The sequence below is a fragment of the Marmota flaviventris genome, chromosome 10, assembly GCF_047511675.1.
Source record: "Marmota flaviventris isolate mMarFla1 chromosome 10, mMarFla1.hap1, whole genome shotgun sequence".
In the NCBI taxonomy this organism is placed as follows: Eukaryota; Metazoa; Chordata; class Mammalia; order Rodentia; family Sciuridae; genus Marmota; species Marmota flaviventris.
The window spans coordinates 75494734-75512951 of NC_092507.1; the positions used below are offsets into that span (position 1 = coordinate 75494734).

At 40.4% G+C, this 18218-nt stretch overlaps 1 pseudogene; it reads left to right on the forward strand.

Moving 5' to 3' along the window:
- Window positions 1–7875: 7875 nt before the first annotated feature.
- Window positions 7876–11286, forward strand: LOC139707259 (exportin-4 pseudogene; annotated as a pseudogene).
- Window positions 11287–18218: the final 6932 nt, after the last annotated feature.

Genomic DNA, 18218 nt, shown 5'->3' on the forward strand with positions numbered 1-18218 from the left:
TTCCTAGGCCTAGTCAGGAACACACTCAAAAGGCTTTGTCTCAGTGTGAATTCTCTGTTGTTTACTGAGAGTGTGTTTGTGGCCAAAGGATCTCCCACACTCACTGCAATCATAAAGATCTTCTCCACTATAGATACTTTTATGATGAACAAATGTGGATTTGAGTATGAAGACTTTCCCACAATCACTGCACTTCTGAGGCCTTGCTCTCCTGTGTACTCTCTGGTGTACAATTAGGTTAGAATGATGGCTAAATTCTTTTCCAATTTCACCACACTTATAAGGCAATTGTCCTGTGTGGATTCTCTTGGGCTGAATAAGGTTGCCTTTTCGACTGAAGGCTTTTCCACCTTCATTGCACTCCTAAGTCCTTTCTCCAGCGTGGATCCTCCAGAGCTGGACAGTGTAGCTTTAGGACTAAAGGCTTTCCCACATTCCCTACACTTGTGATGCATTTGTCCAACATGCAGGATCCCCCTGCTTGCAGTTCTCTGGTCTGTTTTCCTCTTCTTTTGGGTGATCTTTTGCGGCAAGGGCCCAAGCTTACCCAAGCTCTGCAGCCCCCAGAGCTCCTGGAGCAGCAGGGAGCCCCCAACACCGGACCTCAGCCCCTCCGCCCAGCCCTCCGACGCCCTGCTGGCCCAGTGCCTCCTCACCCCGAGATTGTGCCCAATGAGATGTCTCTGCTCCTCGCCCTGGTGGGGCGCGCTACCCGCTGCTGGGCTGCCCTCCGGACTGGCGCTTCTTCTGCGGTGACAACAGCTCTCAACCCGTGACCACCGACCTGCTCCTCACTTGGTGCTCCCCAGTTGGTGCAAAGGGGTACACAGCACCCAACTGCCAACAGCCTCCCCTCGCGACCTCCCCATGACCATCTGCACAGATGGGCCAGGCGCTGCGGGTCCCCTGCTCCCTCATAATTATTCCAGCTTTTAAATGACCTTCTATTTTCTACATTAAACATAAAGCAACACTAACCTTGGAGATGGAAACTAAGAAGAAAAAGTTTTATTTATATTGGCAATGATTTCTTATATTTGATATACAAAAAAAGACAAACTATTAAGGTTAAAAAATGATGAACACCATTGGAATCATAAGCTTCTACTGTTTGAAAGATTCCATCAAGTAAATGAAAAGACAACTCACATATAATATTTATAATAATAATAAACTTGATAGATTAACATTATTCAGATATCTTATTTTAGGCTTATATCTATTATTAAATTATTAAAATTTATATACTTAAGGCCACATAAGTTTATAACTTGGGAATAGTAAGACAAGCAACTTAAAGAGGGATCAAATACTACACAAAGAAGAGAATGTAAATATCGAAGGCGCCTGAAAAGATGCTCAAAAGCATGAATCATAGGAAAACAAAAATGAAGACCAACTCACATCCATCACAATGTCTAAAATTCAAATGACCATGCCAAGTGTTGGAAGGATTTAGAACAATCAATTGCAGCTCCATTCACTGTTAGTGAAAGGGATAAATGTTACAATCACTTTGAAAACCAGTTTGGTGGCTGCTCTAGGTGAACATACATTTATCCTGTGACCCGTCAATGCTGTCACCAGACATAGAAGCACAAAGCTACAAAAGGACCTGTAACATGAACTTCAGAAGTGCACTACTCAAGAGCAATTCCAAATGGAAGCAATCAACATGACAATTAGAAAGTGCATGGTTAAAACAAGTTATAGTCCTTACAATGGAATACTACTCAGCAATAAAAAAACAACATCTGATACTAGTAATAACAGGAAAGAATCTCAGAAATGATATGCTGAGCAAAAGAAGTCTCAGATAGCAAAGAATGTATGACAAATGATTCCATTTATATTTAGTTGCACAGGCACTTTCCTTCCTGCAAGTTGTTCTTTTCGGGTATTTTGTTCACAGTGAGAAAAACCTGACAAAAACAATTCTATTTCATGAACTTGAAAAATATGATAATATTGGCATATAAACAAATATGCTAATGATATATCAAATCAGTGGAAGACAGGATAGCTTTTAAAAGAAAATCATCTATTCTGGCACAATTAGGTGTCCATCTAGAAGGAAATGATGCTGGGCCACTGTCTCATCAGACTCAAAAATAATTTATGAATAGATATAAGCTAAAATGTAAAGGAAAATTAACTTAAATATTAATTTCAAGATAGTAGATGTATAACATTGGCATTGGGGAGAAGTTTTTCAACTAACACTGGAAACTCAGCACATGTAAAGAGAAAAGCAACTTATTTGATAACACTAAAGTCTTCCAATTCTTCTCCATGATATATCTCTTCCTTTGTTGATACTTTTGGGGGTTTGTTCATTAACCTTGAATCCTATTACCCTGGCAAAAATCACAAATTAATACCAACAATTTTAGGAAGATTTCTTAAGATTTTCTACATACATTTTTTTTGTAAATAAAAGTAGTTTAGCATCTTCATTTCTGCACTTTATTTCTCTCGGCTTGTCTTTATTTTTCCTTATTTTGTGGACTAATGCCAGGTTTCTGTTCTAGCGACTAAACGGCTCAGGGGTCACTCTAGTTAAACTGGGCTAACTGGGCTGCACAAAATAACCACACAAGAGACACAAATACCTTTTTCTTTGGGGTTGCTGTGACGGCTCCTCTGACCTTAAGGGTCCGCAGAAAGAGAGAGAGCAAGAGCACGTGCTGACCCCTTTTATTGAGGAGAAGCTATTCAAATGAGGCAAGGGGTCAGGTTTCAGGGGGCTGAGTCTGTCTTCATGATGTCTACTGTCAGCAGGTTGACTGACACCTGGGTAGGCCACACCCAAGGGCACAGTAAGAGAAGGGGACACACACAAGCCACTTCCATGGAAGATTCTATCCTAAACAGGGCAAGGGGTTATATTACAAAGGAACAGGTGAGCATAGCTTCACCCATGGGGCTGTAGCAAGACACACCCATTTCTGTGACTGAGCGCCTCAGCACCCAGCTGGGGAGTGTAACTCAGTCACCCATAAGCTTGGCCTCCCACAGACTAAGATATCCAGCATGATAGTAAGTGAACATGGTTCCAGAAGCTATCCTCACCTTGTTTCCTAGGTTACATGGGGAATATTCAGCATGTTACTATACCTGTATAAGTTGTTTGTTCTTCATAGATGCATTTTGTCATTAAGAATAATTTCCTCCTATTCCTAGTTCACACACATACACAAAGAATTAAATCAGGAATGAGGTGAAGGAAGAAGCCACCAGCCAAGAAGTGGGTGGCTTCTAGAGCCAGAAAAATCAAGGAAGCCAGATGTGCCTGACATCCTCCACTGGGTGACAGCCCTGTTCCCCAGTGATTTTAAACCAGTGGGACCTTCTGTGGACTCCTAACCTACCACTCTGACATAATGGATTTGTGTTCTCCTCAGCCATGTCGCTTGTGGAAATTTGTTACTGCAGCAATGGAAAATCATCCCTAGGGCCTCTGTCACTCACCTCAGCAGTGAGGAGATCTGAGGGACATGGTGAATTCTCTGTAAATTCTGAAGGTCTTAGGTCAGCAGGTCAGGAGATACTATTACATATTTGAAGTGATACAATAGGTACTTGTCCTCTGTTTTCTTTTTGTCCTCTTTTCTGGGTCTTCTCTTCCCCTTTTACGGGGCTTTCACTCTATATTCTGTAGTAAGCTGATTTGCTAAGTGTGACTATTTGAGTTGTCCTGTGATCATTGATTATTTTATGAAGGCAACCAGCCCTTGAGGCACAGAGATAAAAGAGAGAACTTTGCAGACTGCTGCAATAACCTCAGGGCCAGAGGTCCTTACTATTGGCTGCTTTATCTTTAAATTCAATAATGGGTCTGAGGACTTGCCAACCATTCAGCTAATTTTGCCAGCAAATTCCTCTGTATTATAAAGGCAAAAGCAGTCATACAAATCCTTAAAACACCTGGTGAAATGCAGGTTGACTTCACATCTCCCCATAGGAGTGGCCATGTCTCTACCCAGGGAGGTCTCTTGAAGAGTCTTTTGTTGTTGCTGCTGGTAATGGTCCTGGATTCATTGATAATGATTACAGTTTTTGTTCTAGCTGCCATTGTTTCTGTTCATTCTTAACTATTTCTAGGACATCATTGTAGAGTAATAGCTTTATTTTAATTGTGGAAGGTAAAGGACACAAGAATTTTCTGAAGTATTTTTTTTAAATTTTTATTTCAAAATTTATGGAATGATATGATTTTCAATTAAGGTTCATAAATAAGTTCATTGTTGTGACTCAGTGACATGCACAATGTGTGTATCAGAATCATCACCAATGTGTTAAATTGTGCCTGCATCAGAATCACCTGGGATACTCACAGAAAGATGCAGATCCTAGATGAGAGTTCAACTCCCGCTAAAGCACTTGCCATTGCAGCCAGGGAAGTTGTACCCACAATCCCATAGCTGATGGTGAAACAGACAGCCTTTGAAATGAAAATCTTCAAATTCTTTTAACCTTGATCTCCTTTATACTGAGGATGGAGGCCAACGAACTGCCTGGCCCTGATGGGCACTGTAAAGGGGACCATGCACTGAGACAGGTTTCTGGCTAACACAGCCTAGCTACATATACACTTGGGTAATTCCTGTCTTTTTTCCCCACTGTGCCCTCTGTTCTTATAAAAGCTTTCAATGACACTGAGTCACCAACAATGGAGACTCATGAAAGAAAATATTCTCCTCTATTTTACTCAACCCACAATGGAAAGAGACCTATATTTCCATTGCCATCCGGACTCCTGAGTTTTAATGCTGAAGAACAAACAGCAAAATATGTCCTTCCCTGTGAAAACTGCAAAGGCACATCAAGTTTAAGAATCACTCCATCATATCTTAGATTGGAGATTTTTGCAAAATGGCAAAGAGGGAAAATTATAATTTTTAAATTTAGACTTCAGAATTAGTGAATATGGTTTCTTCATGATGTTTTTATTTTATAGTCTTTGTTTAAATTTTTATAATCTTTTAAAATTTGTTCTAAGTAGCTATACATGACAGTAGAATGCATTTTGACACACTGTACACAAATGGAGCAAAACTTCTCCTTCTTCTGGCTGAACATGGTGCAGTCGCACCAATACTGTAATCACACATGTATATAGGATGCTGATGTCCTTTTCATTCCACTGTCCTTCCCACATCCTCTCCCCTTCCCTCACTCCCCTCTGCCCAATCCAAAGTTCCTTCATTCTTCTCTACACCCCTTCCCCCTCCCATTATGAATCACCATCCTCTTATCAGAGAAAACATTCAGCCTTTGGTTTTTTTGAGTTTGGCTTATTTTATTTTCTATTCTTAACACTTGTTCTAGGGACTGGTCTAGAAATGGGAAACAAAGCCAAAATAAAAAAGAAAGAAAATAAACTTTTTTTATATACAATTTTGCTTTAAAAGAAAAAATGTCACTGAAAGACTGTTATGCTGTTTCACCCTCCATGTCCATGAGTGATGTTGGCCTTCAACGTATGGCTACAGCAACATAAAAAGAAATCTCTATCATACATGTATACACACCTACTCACATCCTAGGAACACTCTGAAGACACAAAACAGACTTCAGTACAATTGGTGTCTTGCCCACACCACTAAAAAACAAGGAGAGGGCTGCCATATGCAAGACTTTGCATAGGCTTGGTGTGGACATCAGTCTCCTTTCTGAGGGAAGTCAGGTTAATAAAATGGGACAGCATACTTAATGGGGGACAGGAGGGCAGTAAATTTTGGAGAACATATTAATAAAGGAAGCAGATTATGATAAGCTATGAATGAGAGGGCCTTTTTGAAGTCACCAATATCCTTCCCCTCATGGACTCAAAGAGCTCAGACCTGATGGTGCAGTGCAAAGTCCAGCTGGCTTGGCTCACAGGAGCTACCTGGTGAGGTGTGGATCTGTGAAAGGTGCTTGCTGAACACCACTGACACTGTCCATCAGTGCCCTGCTGCTCACTAGGGTGCTTCTAGGACTGCCAAGGAATGCCATGTTGGGACCATAAGACTCATGTGTAGGGGGCAACTGTTGTCCCCAAGCTGATCATCTGAGGAGAGTTGCTGAGGTGAGAACCATGCTGTGGCAGGTGTTGTGCCACAGAAGCTGTTAAGAAGCAGTGTCACAAAGTTTACCATGCAATCTTAGGTGCTCTTTCCTTAATGCTGGACCTGGTAGTATTTGGCTATGGGTATTTCATCACTGTCAGGAAGTAATTTTGTCTTTCTGCCTACCCTAGTAGGACACATCTCTGATCACCTCTTCAGACCTGCACCAGCCTGAAGGAAGAGGGCCCAGATGCTCCTTAGCAGATAGGGTTATTCAGATAGGGGGAGGAGGTAGGCCAAGGCTTCCTTATGCTTTAGAGACCTGTGGTGGCTTTGCTTCTTGTGTGGCTTCTAGAAGGCAAGGCTCTCAAGACAGGAGCACACAGCAGGGCCCTTAAGGATTTCATGGGCAAGCAAACAAAACAACCCTGTTCAGATGGAACTGTCAGATCTGATGATAGTGCCCAGAGGCCGGAAAGAGGGCAAAGCATGAGGAAGGTAGGAACAGGGTGGGAGATGGTTAAGAGGATGAGCCAAGGGGGTGCACTGGGTCTGGAGGAGATTCCCGGTTCCAGCTTAGAGGAGAAGTCTCCCTGTACCTCCAAATCCTTGCTGTCCCAGCCACCATACCACTGCATGTTGTGTGGTCATATCCTACCACTTCCTTTTCATGAGCCAGTTCATGCTACAAGTTATGTAGTCTGAAGGGAATTAAAGGCCTGTGTCATATCCTAGGAAAAGAAGGATGGAGCATGAAAAACACACATGGAGAAACACCCTGTGGTGATTGGAGAGGAGATGTTGGGGGAAGTTCCCTGTTAAGTGTGTGTATCGGTTTTCTTAAGGAGAGGTCAAATTGACAGGGACCTTAGACATCATCTAAGTCTAGGTCCACCTTTTACAGATAAGGGGCATCAGCTCACAGAGACAAAGAGGCCAGCTAAAGGCATACAACCAGGTTGTGGCAAGCCTGGAGTTACAGATCAGACATCAGGAAGAAGAGAGGGTGGACTGCACACTGGAGGGAGCCAGTGGGAACTGGAGGCTTCTGGGTTAACTTGGCAGGGACAGGATGAGGCTGCACAGAGGCAACCTTTTAAGGGTTGTGCTAAAGTGGCTCAGGAAAGAAAGCAATCCTCATAGAAGAACCAAAGGTAAGAAGAAAACAAGAGCCAGTTAAATCAAGGCCCTTGATCCTTGATCATGCTATAGAGGTCAAAGCTCTAAGGGTACAATTTAGGAACATTCCTAGGAGAATGCTCAGCTCCTCTGATGTTTCCATCTAAGTGTAATGGTTTAATTTCTGATTTTTAAAACAATCAGTTACAGACGTGTGGCCGTCGCGGTCTGGGCGGATAGCCCGGTCTCCCCGGCACAGGCTGCAGCCGTCTTCACGGTAGCGCGGCGGCCTGGCTCACACGCGTCTCCTCTTGGCCGCCCAGGACCCGGCGGCACTGTTAGCCCGCCGAGGCCGCCACGCCGGCGTCGACCGCGGCTGCTACGGCCTCGGGAGCGCGTGAGGCTCCGGGGTCGTGGCGGCGATTGGCCGGTCGCGGCGCCCGCTCCCATAATGCAGCGCATGGCGCGTCATTGAAGAGAGACCATGATGGCGGCGGCGCCGGGGGCCCCCAGAAGTGATGCTCAGCTGGAAAACGCGGCCAAAGTTCTGATGGCACCACCTTCCATGGTCAGTAATGAACAACGCCAACATACCGAGCACATATTCTTATCATTTAGAAAATCAAAATCACCATTTGCAGTTTGCAAGCATATTTTGGTTCTTCATGCTTTGGAAGTAACAGTTGAAGAGAGGTGAGGAAAGTTTGTGAAAATTGTGATCGGTGATTAGCTGCCACCTGCCTGAGGTGTCTTCTGAGAGGAACTAACCTCTTTGTGGTGCTAGAGCAAGGTCACTGGATTAAAAAATGAACAGAAACTAGTAAAGTGGACTATGTCCTTTTTCAAGCTGCCACAGCCATAATGGAAGCAGTTGTCCGAGAGTGGATTCTCTTGGAAAAAGGTAGCATCGAGTCACTGCGAACATTCCTTTTAACCTATGTCTTACAAAGGCCTAACCTCCAGAAGTATGTTCGGGAACAGATTCTATTAGCCGTAGCAGTAATTGTAAAACGAGGATCATTAGATAAATCAATTGACTGCAAAAGCATTTCTCATGAAGTCAGCCAGTTGATAAGTAGTGGCAATCCCACTGTGCAAACACTGGCCGGTTCTATTTTAACTGCACTATTGAGTGAATTCTCAAGTTCAGGTAAAACTAGCAACATTGGACTGAGTATGGAATTCCATGGTAACTGCAAGAGAGTATTTCAGGAAGAAGACCTTCGTCAGATCTTCATGTTAACTGTTGAAGTTCTGCAGGAGTTCAGCAGGCGGGAAAACCTCAATGCGCAGATGTCTTCAGTGTTTCAGCGTTACCTTGCACTCGCCAATCAAGTCTTGAGCTGGAACTTTCTTCCTCCAAATTTGGGCAGACATTATATAGCTATGTTTGAATCCTCACAAAATGTGCTGTTGAAGCCAACAGAGTCCTGGCGGGAGACTCTTCTGGACAGCAGAGTTATGGAACTTTTCTTCACAGTACATCAAAAAATCAGAGAAGATTCAGATATGGCACAAGATTCTTTACAGTGCCTTGCCCAGTTAGCTTCTCTTCATGGACCCATCTTCCCAGATGAAGGATCACAAGTTGATTATCTAGCACACTTCATTGAGGGATTGCTGAATACTATCAATAGAATTGAAATAGAAGATTCTGAAGCTGTAGGAATCTCCAGCATTATCAGCAACCTGATAACTGTGTTCCCTCGAAATGTTTTAACTGCCATTCCCAATGAACTTTTCTCCTCCTTTGTTAACTGCCTCACACACCTCACTTGTTCTTTTGGGCGAAGTGCTGCATTGGAAGAAGTGCTTGATAAGGATGATATGGTATACATGGAAGCATATGATAAGTTGTTGGAGTCCTGGCTAACTTTGGTCCAAGATGACAAACATTTCCACAAAGGCTTTTTTACCCAACATGCAGTTCAAGTTTTTAATTCCTATATTCACTGCCACCTAGCTGCTCCAGATGGCACAAGGAATTTGACTGCCAATGGTGTAGCCTCTCGTGAGGAAGAAGAAATAAGTGAACTTCAAGAAGATGATCGAGACCAGTTTTCTGATCAACTAGCCAGTGTAGGAATGCTAGGAAGAATTGCTGCAGAACACTGTATACCTCTTCTGACAAGTTTATTAGAAGAAAGAGTAACAAGACTCCATGGTCAGTTACAGCGACATCAGCAACAATTACTTGCTTCACCTGGTTCAAGCACCATTGATAACAAAATGCTTGATGATCTCTATGAAGATATTCACTGGCTTATTTTAGTTACAGGCTACCTCTTAGCTGATGATACTCAGGGAGAGACTCCGCTAATACCTCCAGAAATAATGGAATATTCCATTAAGCATTCATCTGAAGTTGACATTAATACAACACTTCAAATTTTGGGATCTCCAGGAGAAAAGGCTTCTTCCATCCCAGGGTACAACAGAACAGATTCTGTGATTAGGCTACTGTCTGCTGTTCTAAGAGTTTCAGAAGTTGAATCTCGAGCAATAAGAGCAGATCTCACTCACCTACTAAGCCCTCAAATGGGCAAAGATATTGTTTGGTTTCTAAAACGCTGGGCCAAGACTTATCTCCTTGTGGATGAAAAACTGTATGATCAGATAAGTCTGCCATTCAGTATAGCATTTGGAGCAGATACGGAAGGTTCTCAGTGGATTATTGGCTACCTCTTACAAAAAGTCATCAGTAACCTCTCAGTCTGGAGTAGTGAGCAAGGCCTTGCAAATGATACTGTGCAGCTCCTTGTCACTTTGGTGGAAAGAAGAGAAAGGGCAAACTTAGTAATTCAGTGTGAAAACTGGTGGAACCTAGCTAAGCAATTTGCAAGCCACAGTCCCCCTCTTAATTTCTTGTCAAGTCCTGTGCAGAGGACACTGATGAAGGCTCTTGTCTTAGGGGGTTTTGCACATATGGATACAGAAACCAAACAACAATATTGGACAGAGGTTCTTCAGCCACTTCAGCAGCAATTCTTAAGAGTGATAAACCAAGAAAACTTTCAGCAGATGTGTCAGCAAGAGGAAATCAAGCAGGAAATCACTGCTACGCTGGAGGCCCTTTGTGGCATTGCTGAGGCTACCCAGATTGACAATGTAGCCATTCTTTTTAATTTTTTAATGGACTTCCTTACCAATTGCATTGGGTTGATGGAAGTTTACAAAAATACCCCAGAGACTGTCAATCTCATTATAGAAGTTTTTGTTGAAGTTGCACATAAACATATATGCTATCTTGGAGAGTCCAAAGCTATGAACTTATATGAAGCCTGCCTTACTTTGTTGCAAGTATATTCTAAGAATAATTTAGGGAGGCAAAGAATAGATGTTACTGCTAAGAAGAACAGTACCAAGACCTGCTTCTCATTATGGAACTTCTTACAACCTTCTGTCAAAAGAATTCATAGATTTCAGTGACACAGATGAAGTGTTTAGAGGACATGAGCCGGGTCAAGCAGCAAACAGATCTGTATCAGCAGCTGATGTTGTTTTATATGGGGTCAACCTAATTCTGCCCTTGATGTCACAAGATCTTTTGAAGTTTCCAACACTTTGTAATCAATACTACAAATTAATCACATTTATTTGTGAGATTTTTCCTGAAAAAATACCACAGCTTCCTGAGGATCTTTTTAAAAGTCTGACATACTCCCTAGAACTAGGAATGACATCAATGAGTTCAGAGGTTTGCCAGCTCTGCCTGGAGGCCCTGACACCATTAGCTGAACAGTGCGCAAAAGCACAAGAAACAGATTCACCACTTTTTCTAGCAACTTGGCACTTTCTTAAGCTGGTTTTTGACATGCTGGTTTTGCAAAAGCACAACACAGAGATGATCACTGCAGCTGGTGAAGCTTTCTACACTTTGGTGTGTTTACATCAGGCTGAATATTCTGAACTGGTTGAGACATTACTCTCAAGTCAACAAGACCCAGTTATTTACCAGAGATTAGCAGATGCCTTCAACAAGCTCACTGCAAGCAGCACTCCTCCTACGCTGGATCGGAAGCAGAAGATGTCCTTCCTAAAGAGTTTAGAAGAATTTATGGCAAATGTTGGTGGTCTCCTTTGTGTAAAATAAACAACAAAACTCTATGCTTAATATAGATCCTTTCTTCAAAGTGCACTGAATTGCTGAAAGTTGGCATGAGTCTTGTCCTGTTCCTCAGTTCTTTTGGCCATTTTGGATTTTGGAGAGCCTGAAACTTCAATATGGAATGCAGTGAAACAGGAGAGGTCAATTTTGAATCAGCTTCTGCTGTTAGGTGTTAGCCACAAGCTGTCACATACATGTCTTCTAGATTTTAAATGGTGACTTAAAATTTTCAAAATGCAATTCCATATATGTGCAAGCAGATATGCGCACCAAGAAATACATATCCAGTGCCTTTTCCCTTTATCAAAGCATAGGTGGCTAGCCAAAGTTTAGAGTTTTTGTAATTAAATATTAGGTGGATGTGTTCTAGGCAATGTTTCTCAAAATGTTGTCCATAGACCACCTGCACCTTCTGAGGATCTGGTGAAAAGGAAGAGTCTTGGGCCCAACCATAAACCTTTAGTCAGAATCTGGTGGTTGGACCTTGGGGTCTGCAATTTAGTAAGCTCCTCCTCTCCATCACCCCAAAAGTTTTAAATCAATGCAAGAGACATTGAAACTCTTTAAGAGGTTTTGTGTTTTTCAATGTTTCTTCCCTTTGATAATTAGGTTTGTGATTGAGCAGGAAAAAAAAATCACCAAATGTTTGTTGGATTCTTTTTAGTTGATGTTCTTTCTCATTCTCTCACACTCTGTATTCTCTTCTTTGTCTCTCACTCTCTTCTTTCTCTCTCATCAACCCATGTTACAGGTTTTGTGTAATTAATACAGGTCTCTAATCATACTCTGATGCCTGAACTTGAGGAAAATATGTGTATATTTTTGTTCCATAAAAAGAACTTCTAGGAACTGTAGCCATTTCATTGCCTTAATTTTAAGGGGGGAGGCAGATTTAAGTAAGAAATCAAGTCTTGATGCTCCAGAGTTGGTTTAGGGTATTAGCTGCTATGAACCTGTTGCCCCATTTGATCGTGAATTTATGTGGGTTTATGAGTAAAACAAAAGGCTTATCCCCATGTATTTAACTTTCCAAGTGTGTTTCTATCCAGCCACACAGCCCATATCTACTCTGAATAGCTTGCTTAAGCAATAACTATTTTTAAAGGATGTGAATTACTGATTCACACAATAGAATTACTGACTATTGCACGTTGGGGCATTAGGGGCAATAATTATGAAGTGGGTGTTATTCTTGTGTCACAGAAGTCACGCAAATTTAATTTCGGAAATTAAAAAGTCTACTCTAGATCCTCTAGTTGGATCTTTCTAATCAGGATTTTTATACTGCTGTCATGCTTCCTTTAATAATGTGTATCAGCTTAAATTATGGAAATGAAAGCTAATTTATAAACTGTAGGCATATGAAACTTCACGCTTTACAAACCAGAATCTCACAACACAATGACAAATAGAGGATTCTGGAATAGGTGCATTTGAATATCTGCTACAGAGGGGTAGACTTTCTCCTTCACATATCCTTAATAACTGTCTGCTAACCCACCCTGCAAGTACAGCTATTATATTTGAATTGCACATAGCATATACATCTTCACATGTGATGCTCTGCAAAACTTTGTGTAACTGTGCTAAAGACAGAGCAGACAATACTGGAAGCATCTAAATTCATCCCACCTGTGCATGTGATGTTAGATATGAGTGAATATGAGGTCCATAGCCATAACTTTTTGAGGATCATTTCTCTTAATTTGATCACCACTAACAATAAAAGTGGAACAAAAACATCTTGCAAGATTGTGAGGAAGAAAACTAGTATTACTCTTGATGAAAGACACATTTTTTTATATTTCAAAAAATGCTTTGAATGATGTGTTTGTTTTTAGGTTGGTTTTTTTTTTCCCCTTGAAGTGATGTGCACTAGGGATCACTTTGCTTTGCATTGTTTTTGTTTTGTGTTTCTTCACTCCCTCAAGCTTCCTCAGCACTTGTGAGTAGTGTATATGTGTGATAAATATGGTCCCTGAGACACACAAGGGCACTGAGACCCACAACTGACTGGCCAGGACAAAACTATAATCAGGTTTTTATTAAAAGTAAAGATAGGTAGGAAAGGAATGCCTTAGTAAGTAAAAAGGCATCTGTATTTAAATAACTCCTATCCAGATGGAAATATTTGCTAAATTTTCCCAGATTCTAATACTCCAATTTTTGTAGACTATTTTTAATTAAAACAACATTTCCTTCAGATTGGACCAAATAATGTTTAAGAGATCATCAGAATGTCAATTAGTGGCAAAGGGGATGGGGGTTGACACCACATTTTAGGTAGTAAGGATACCACTGAATTGTACCAGCTAGACCTTCAGGGTGTTTGTGTATACGTTTGCCTAACTGGATATTTGTTTAGTCTGGATCTTTTTCATTTTCTCAGTTTTGTTTTAAGCTATGTTTATTAGCTCTTCAGATTTTGTTTTACTTTGCTTAATGCTCTTGGCCCAGTGGGTATTGAACACTGGCTGAATTTAGTAAATTGGTTTTTCCAATTACAACTGCCTGTTAATTTGTTAAAGTTTTTTTTTTTTTTAAACAAAAACATTATTTGTGTCCTTTATATATGTTAAAGGGGCACTGTTAAGTGTTCAATTTTTAGATTGTTTTATTAAATTTCTGTTGTTCACATAGTATCCTCTAAACTTAAGTTTTCCTTGTACCCTTTGTTTGATTTTTGTTCCTTATTTGTTTCCCAAGGCACCATCACTAAGGAGTCCTAAGGCACAATTACTAAGGACTTTGTATGCTCACACTTTGTATTAATGTAACAGCACCTGTAACTCTGTTCTTGTAGTTCTGTTAAAAGGGGTGGTGTGATTTTATGATCCTTGTGCTGGATGGGTGGCTGCTGATAGCCAAACTGCTTGAGAGTATTTGACAGTATTCTTTCCAACACAGTTACTTGGGTCTTTTCTGCCTGGCAGTCTTTTACTTTGTTGGAAAACAGTGGCATGTTAACATCACTGCATTGAGTTTTCATCTGGTATAAAGTGTAACATTTTATGTAAACAAAACTTTGCAGGTTTTTTCAAACTAATTTTAAGAATTCAGACTTATTTTTATGGTAAACTGTGTATCTACTTAAATTACATTGCCCTGTTCAGAAGAGATGATTACTACTATTTTTTTCCTTCACAATTTTCATTTCAAAAACAAGCTTCTATATAATCCCCCCACCAGTCAGCATTACTAATACTGCCCTGTCTTGATTGAACTTTCTCCCTTACCAAAAATGTCAAGTCTCTAAAGTCCTAACATTACCATGTTTCTGTTTCTGTTAAAATTTCTATGAACCCCTCAAGTATTGAAGGGAAACTAGCTGTCAGTTTCAAGGATTCCAAGTTTGAATCTCTTGGTAGACAGTGTTGGTATAACCCTTAAAATACGATTTTTATTACTTGTATTCTATTTGCCATCTCTATTGTTAGAGGTGGTGGTTGTTGGATCTTGCTAAGTTAGCTGTCTCTGACAGGTAATTGTCATTATTGGTTCCTGAATAAAATATTAACCTTTTAAGTCAGAAGGAACCTCAGTATTTCTTAGGGGTTTTGTTTGTTTTTGTTTTTCAAACCAGAAAATAAGGAACTGATTCAGATATGAAGTTTTAACATAATTTCCTGTAAATTTTTCCATAAAACAAATGATTTGAGAATATAATAATCTTTTAAATTATTTTTAAATGTAAGTGGGTATTTCTCTGAGTTGGTAACTATGTTCTGAAAACACTGCATTTAAGAATTCTTTAAAAATTGATTATCTGACATTAAAATATGTCCAAGGTAGGCATCTTGCTGAGCCCAAATTGATTTGAAGTGCCATGGTTCAAGTTGAACTTTAAGCTTTTTAATTTAGATGTAAGAAATGCCATTGGGCAAATAATGAGAACCCATGACATATGTAGCCAAAGAATAATTTGGTTCAGGTAAAGATAGAAGCTTAATAGTGGGCATCCATTCTGTTTTATTTTTAAAGAAGATGAATGAAGAATTCTGTTTCTAGCCTGTAACTCTCTGTGTGGAAGTCTTTGTAAGATAGAATATTCTAAGATAGCTGTGGTGGTTATTCCCTACCATGAACTGAGAGGTGTGGCTTACACATAATCTATCACCTGTGAGACTCACTCCATGAACCATCTATCCACCCTCCTCACTCACTGTGGTTTGCTCTTCCTTCACCTGTTCCTGGTCCTCAGCAGAGGAGAGGTCTGATTTTCTCTTTTTCAGACTGTATTTTTAGGTCTCTTAGCTATTAGGAGCTGTCAGATATATACTAACAACAAATTTCCCTAGCCTGAAGTTAAATACCACATCTGCACTATGTACCTCCTGGGGATCTGACCTCAAGTGTGCTCTGAGCCCAGGCTTCTGGTGTGATGTCTTTTACCGCAAAATTATGACAAATTGCAAATATTGGTATTGTGATTTGATTCTGTGTACAAAGAAAGAAGCTCTATGCAGTGAGTTTGTGGTTTAATGGTCACAAAATGTTAGCACTGCTACCATTCAGCACGTGTAAAATTTTTTAAATTTATAAATATTAAAATTTTAAACTTATGCTGACTTTTCAATTTTTTTAAGAGACCCAGGGATGAGTGTACTATTCAAATATTTACCTCTCTTATAACAATGAAGGTATAAAGTTGCATTTAGTTTTTCAAAAATGCTGCGGTATGATTTTAGAAAATAAATCAAGGCTATGTATTGAGCCTGTTACAAGCTGAATATCAAATTGATAAATTTTATTTGTATTTTTAAAATCCATAAATGGGAGTTAAAATGTCATTTCACTAAATATTTTTATTAAAAAAACAATCAGTTACATATCAAGTTTTTCTTCAAAGTATTTCTAGGGAATTATAAGCACAGTATTTAAGTAAATGTATACAATATCTGGTACACATATTTTAAAATTTTTTCCCTTAAAGTTCAGTGTTTTTTTTTTTGAATTATCAATTTTTTTCTTTTATGACAATGAGACCATATGGATCTTCCTTCATTTTTTTAAACTGATGTGTCAAAATCAAATTGCTGTTCTTAACCTAATATTGTGCACTCAAGTCAATTTATAAGATTATGCCTTATTTAATTTTTTATAAAGTAGTTCAGGAAAGTCCATAATATACAAATGGCCTCAAGATCTCCTTGTAGACAACTAATTTACAGACTTTAAAAGTTTCTTCATTCAAGGACCAACTTAACTGCATTTCTCCCACCTCTTTGCTTGACTGACATCAAGGAGGGAAAATTGGGGTAAAGAGGAGAGACAATGACACAGGAGAGCAAGGGCAGGGCAGGGAGCTGAGAGGGCACGAGGGTGAAGGGATAGAACCCTAGCTAGAGGCTATCTAGGAGCTAAGACCTGTCTAGTGGACCAGAATATATGCTTCTGGAAGGTCAAAGGAGGTCAGAGTCACTTACAGATCTGATCATAGACGGTGAAGTGTTTGAAGCAGGCTCTGTGAGTGTGAAAGGTGCAATCGATTCTTTAGCTCCAAGTTAGCCCTTTCCTTCTTCAAAACATCATGTGTCCTGGTCACTGAAACAATAAAAGAGCCCCACAAAGCAGGAGTTACCAACTGGGCCCTATTTTCAGCTGTGTTCTGAAGGAGCCTCTCCTGTTTGGATACTTGGGCTCGAAAATCCAGGAGCTTCCTTTCCATTGACTCAACCTGGGGAAGAGGGACAGGCTCTCAGACAACAGATTGGAGATTGGATGCATCCAGTGCTTTGTGGTTCCTACCAATCAGAAGCACAACTCCACAATCTTCTCAACACTTCCCAGACTGAGTTCTCTCCATTGCAGCCTCTCAATCCTCCAGCTGAGAACAGCTGAGGAAGAGACCATAGGTAGGAATTTTGAGAAACTAGCACAGACCTACATTTCTGTGGTCAAGGAGACCCTGAATCCACACCTGCAGGAAACTCCCAACTGCAAACAAGACCTCCATATCAGTCCTTGTAAAAGTTTTCTCTCACCCTTCCCCCATACATGAAGGACTTGGAATTTGAAAGATATTATGTCTGGGACACAGGGATGCCCTGATGACAGTGCTCAGGTTTCAGAATGTCTGTACCTACCTGAAGAAGGTAAAGTACCCTCCTGGAATTAACATAGATTCATCCTAAAACATACCAGCAACATTAATGTAGAACTGGAAACTGGAGAGGGGATCAAGAATCTAGCCCACCTCAGGGTTGGCAATAAGAAACAGCCTAATATATGAACAATTCTTTAATGGCAGGGTGGGTAGTGGTTGTCTATCTTTCCCTAAGACTGGCACAGAGATAAAAATTTTAAAAGTATGCTGGGATTCTAGAAGCATGACCAAAAGAAGTTGCAGGGTCATAGTGACATCCTCTGACCTTTTGACCTAGAAGACCTAAGGAGTGAAGAAGTTTAAAAGACCCCCGAATTTCTGCTCAAACTTCAGAATTATTGGAAGTGAACATTTATGGATTACCAGGGTGTCCATGTCTGTGCTCCTCCATTTCCTTTTCTTCTCTTTGAATTATTATCTTGGGGCTGGGTGTGAGGAGGAGTTAAGGTAATCAGAGCTTCAATGAAAGCAGCCATGATAGACCAGGGGTCTTCCTCCAGAATCCTCCACTAAGGTCTAGCACATTCTAACAACCCATGTAGCTCCTGACCCTCAGAAAGCCCTGCAACTGAGAATACAGAATCTTATAAGGCAGAAGAGCTAGGCTTTTACTAGAAAATGACAAACTGAATGTTATAATGTAATTTGAGAAGAATGCAGATATACCTATTAGCCATGGTGACAAAACACTAAGGATTTGTTCAAGAAATGCTGAAGAACTATAGGATTTTAGTGAACTATTGTGAATATAGAATTGAGGACAGTGAAGCTAGACTTGGACAAGATTAAAAAAAAAAAGACCATAATCTGGAAACCAGTGTTAAACCACAAT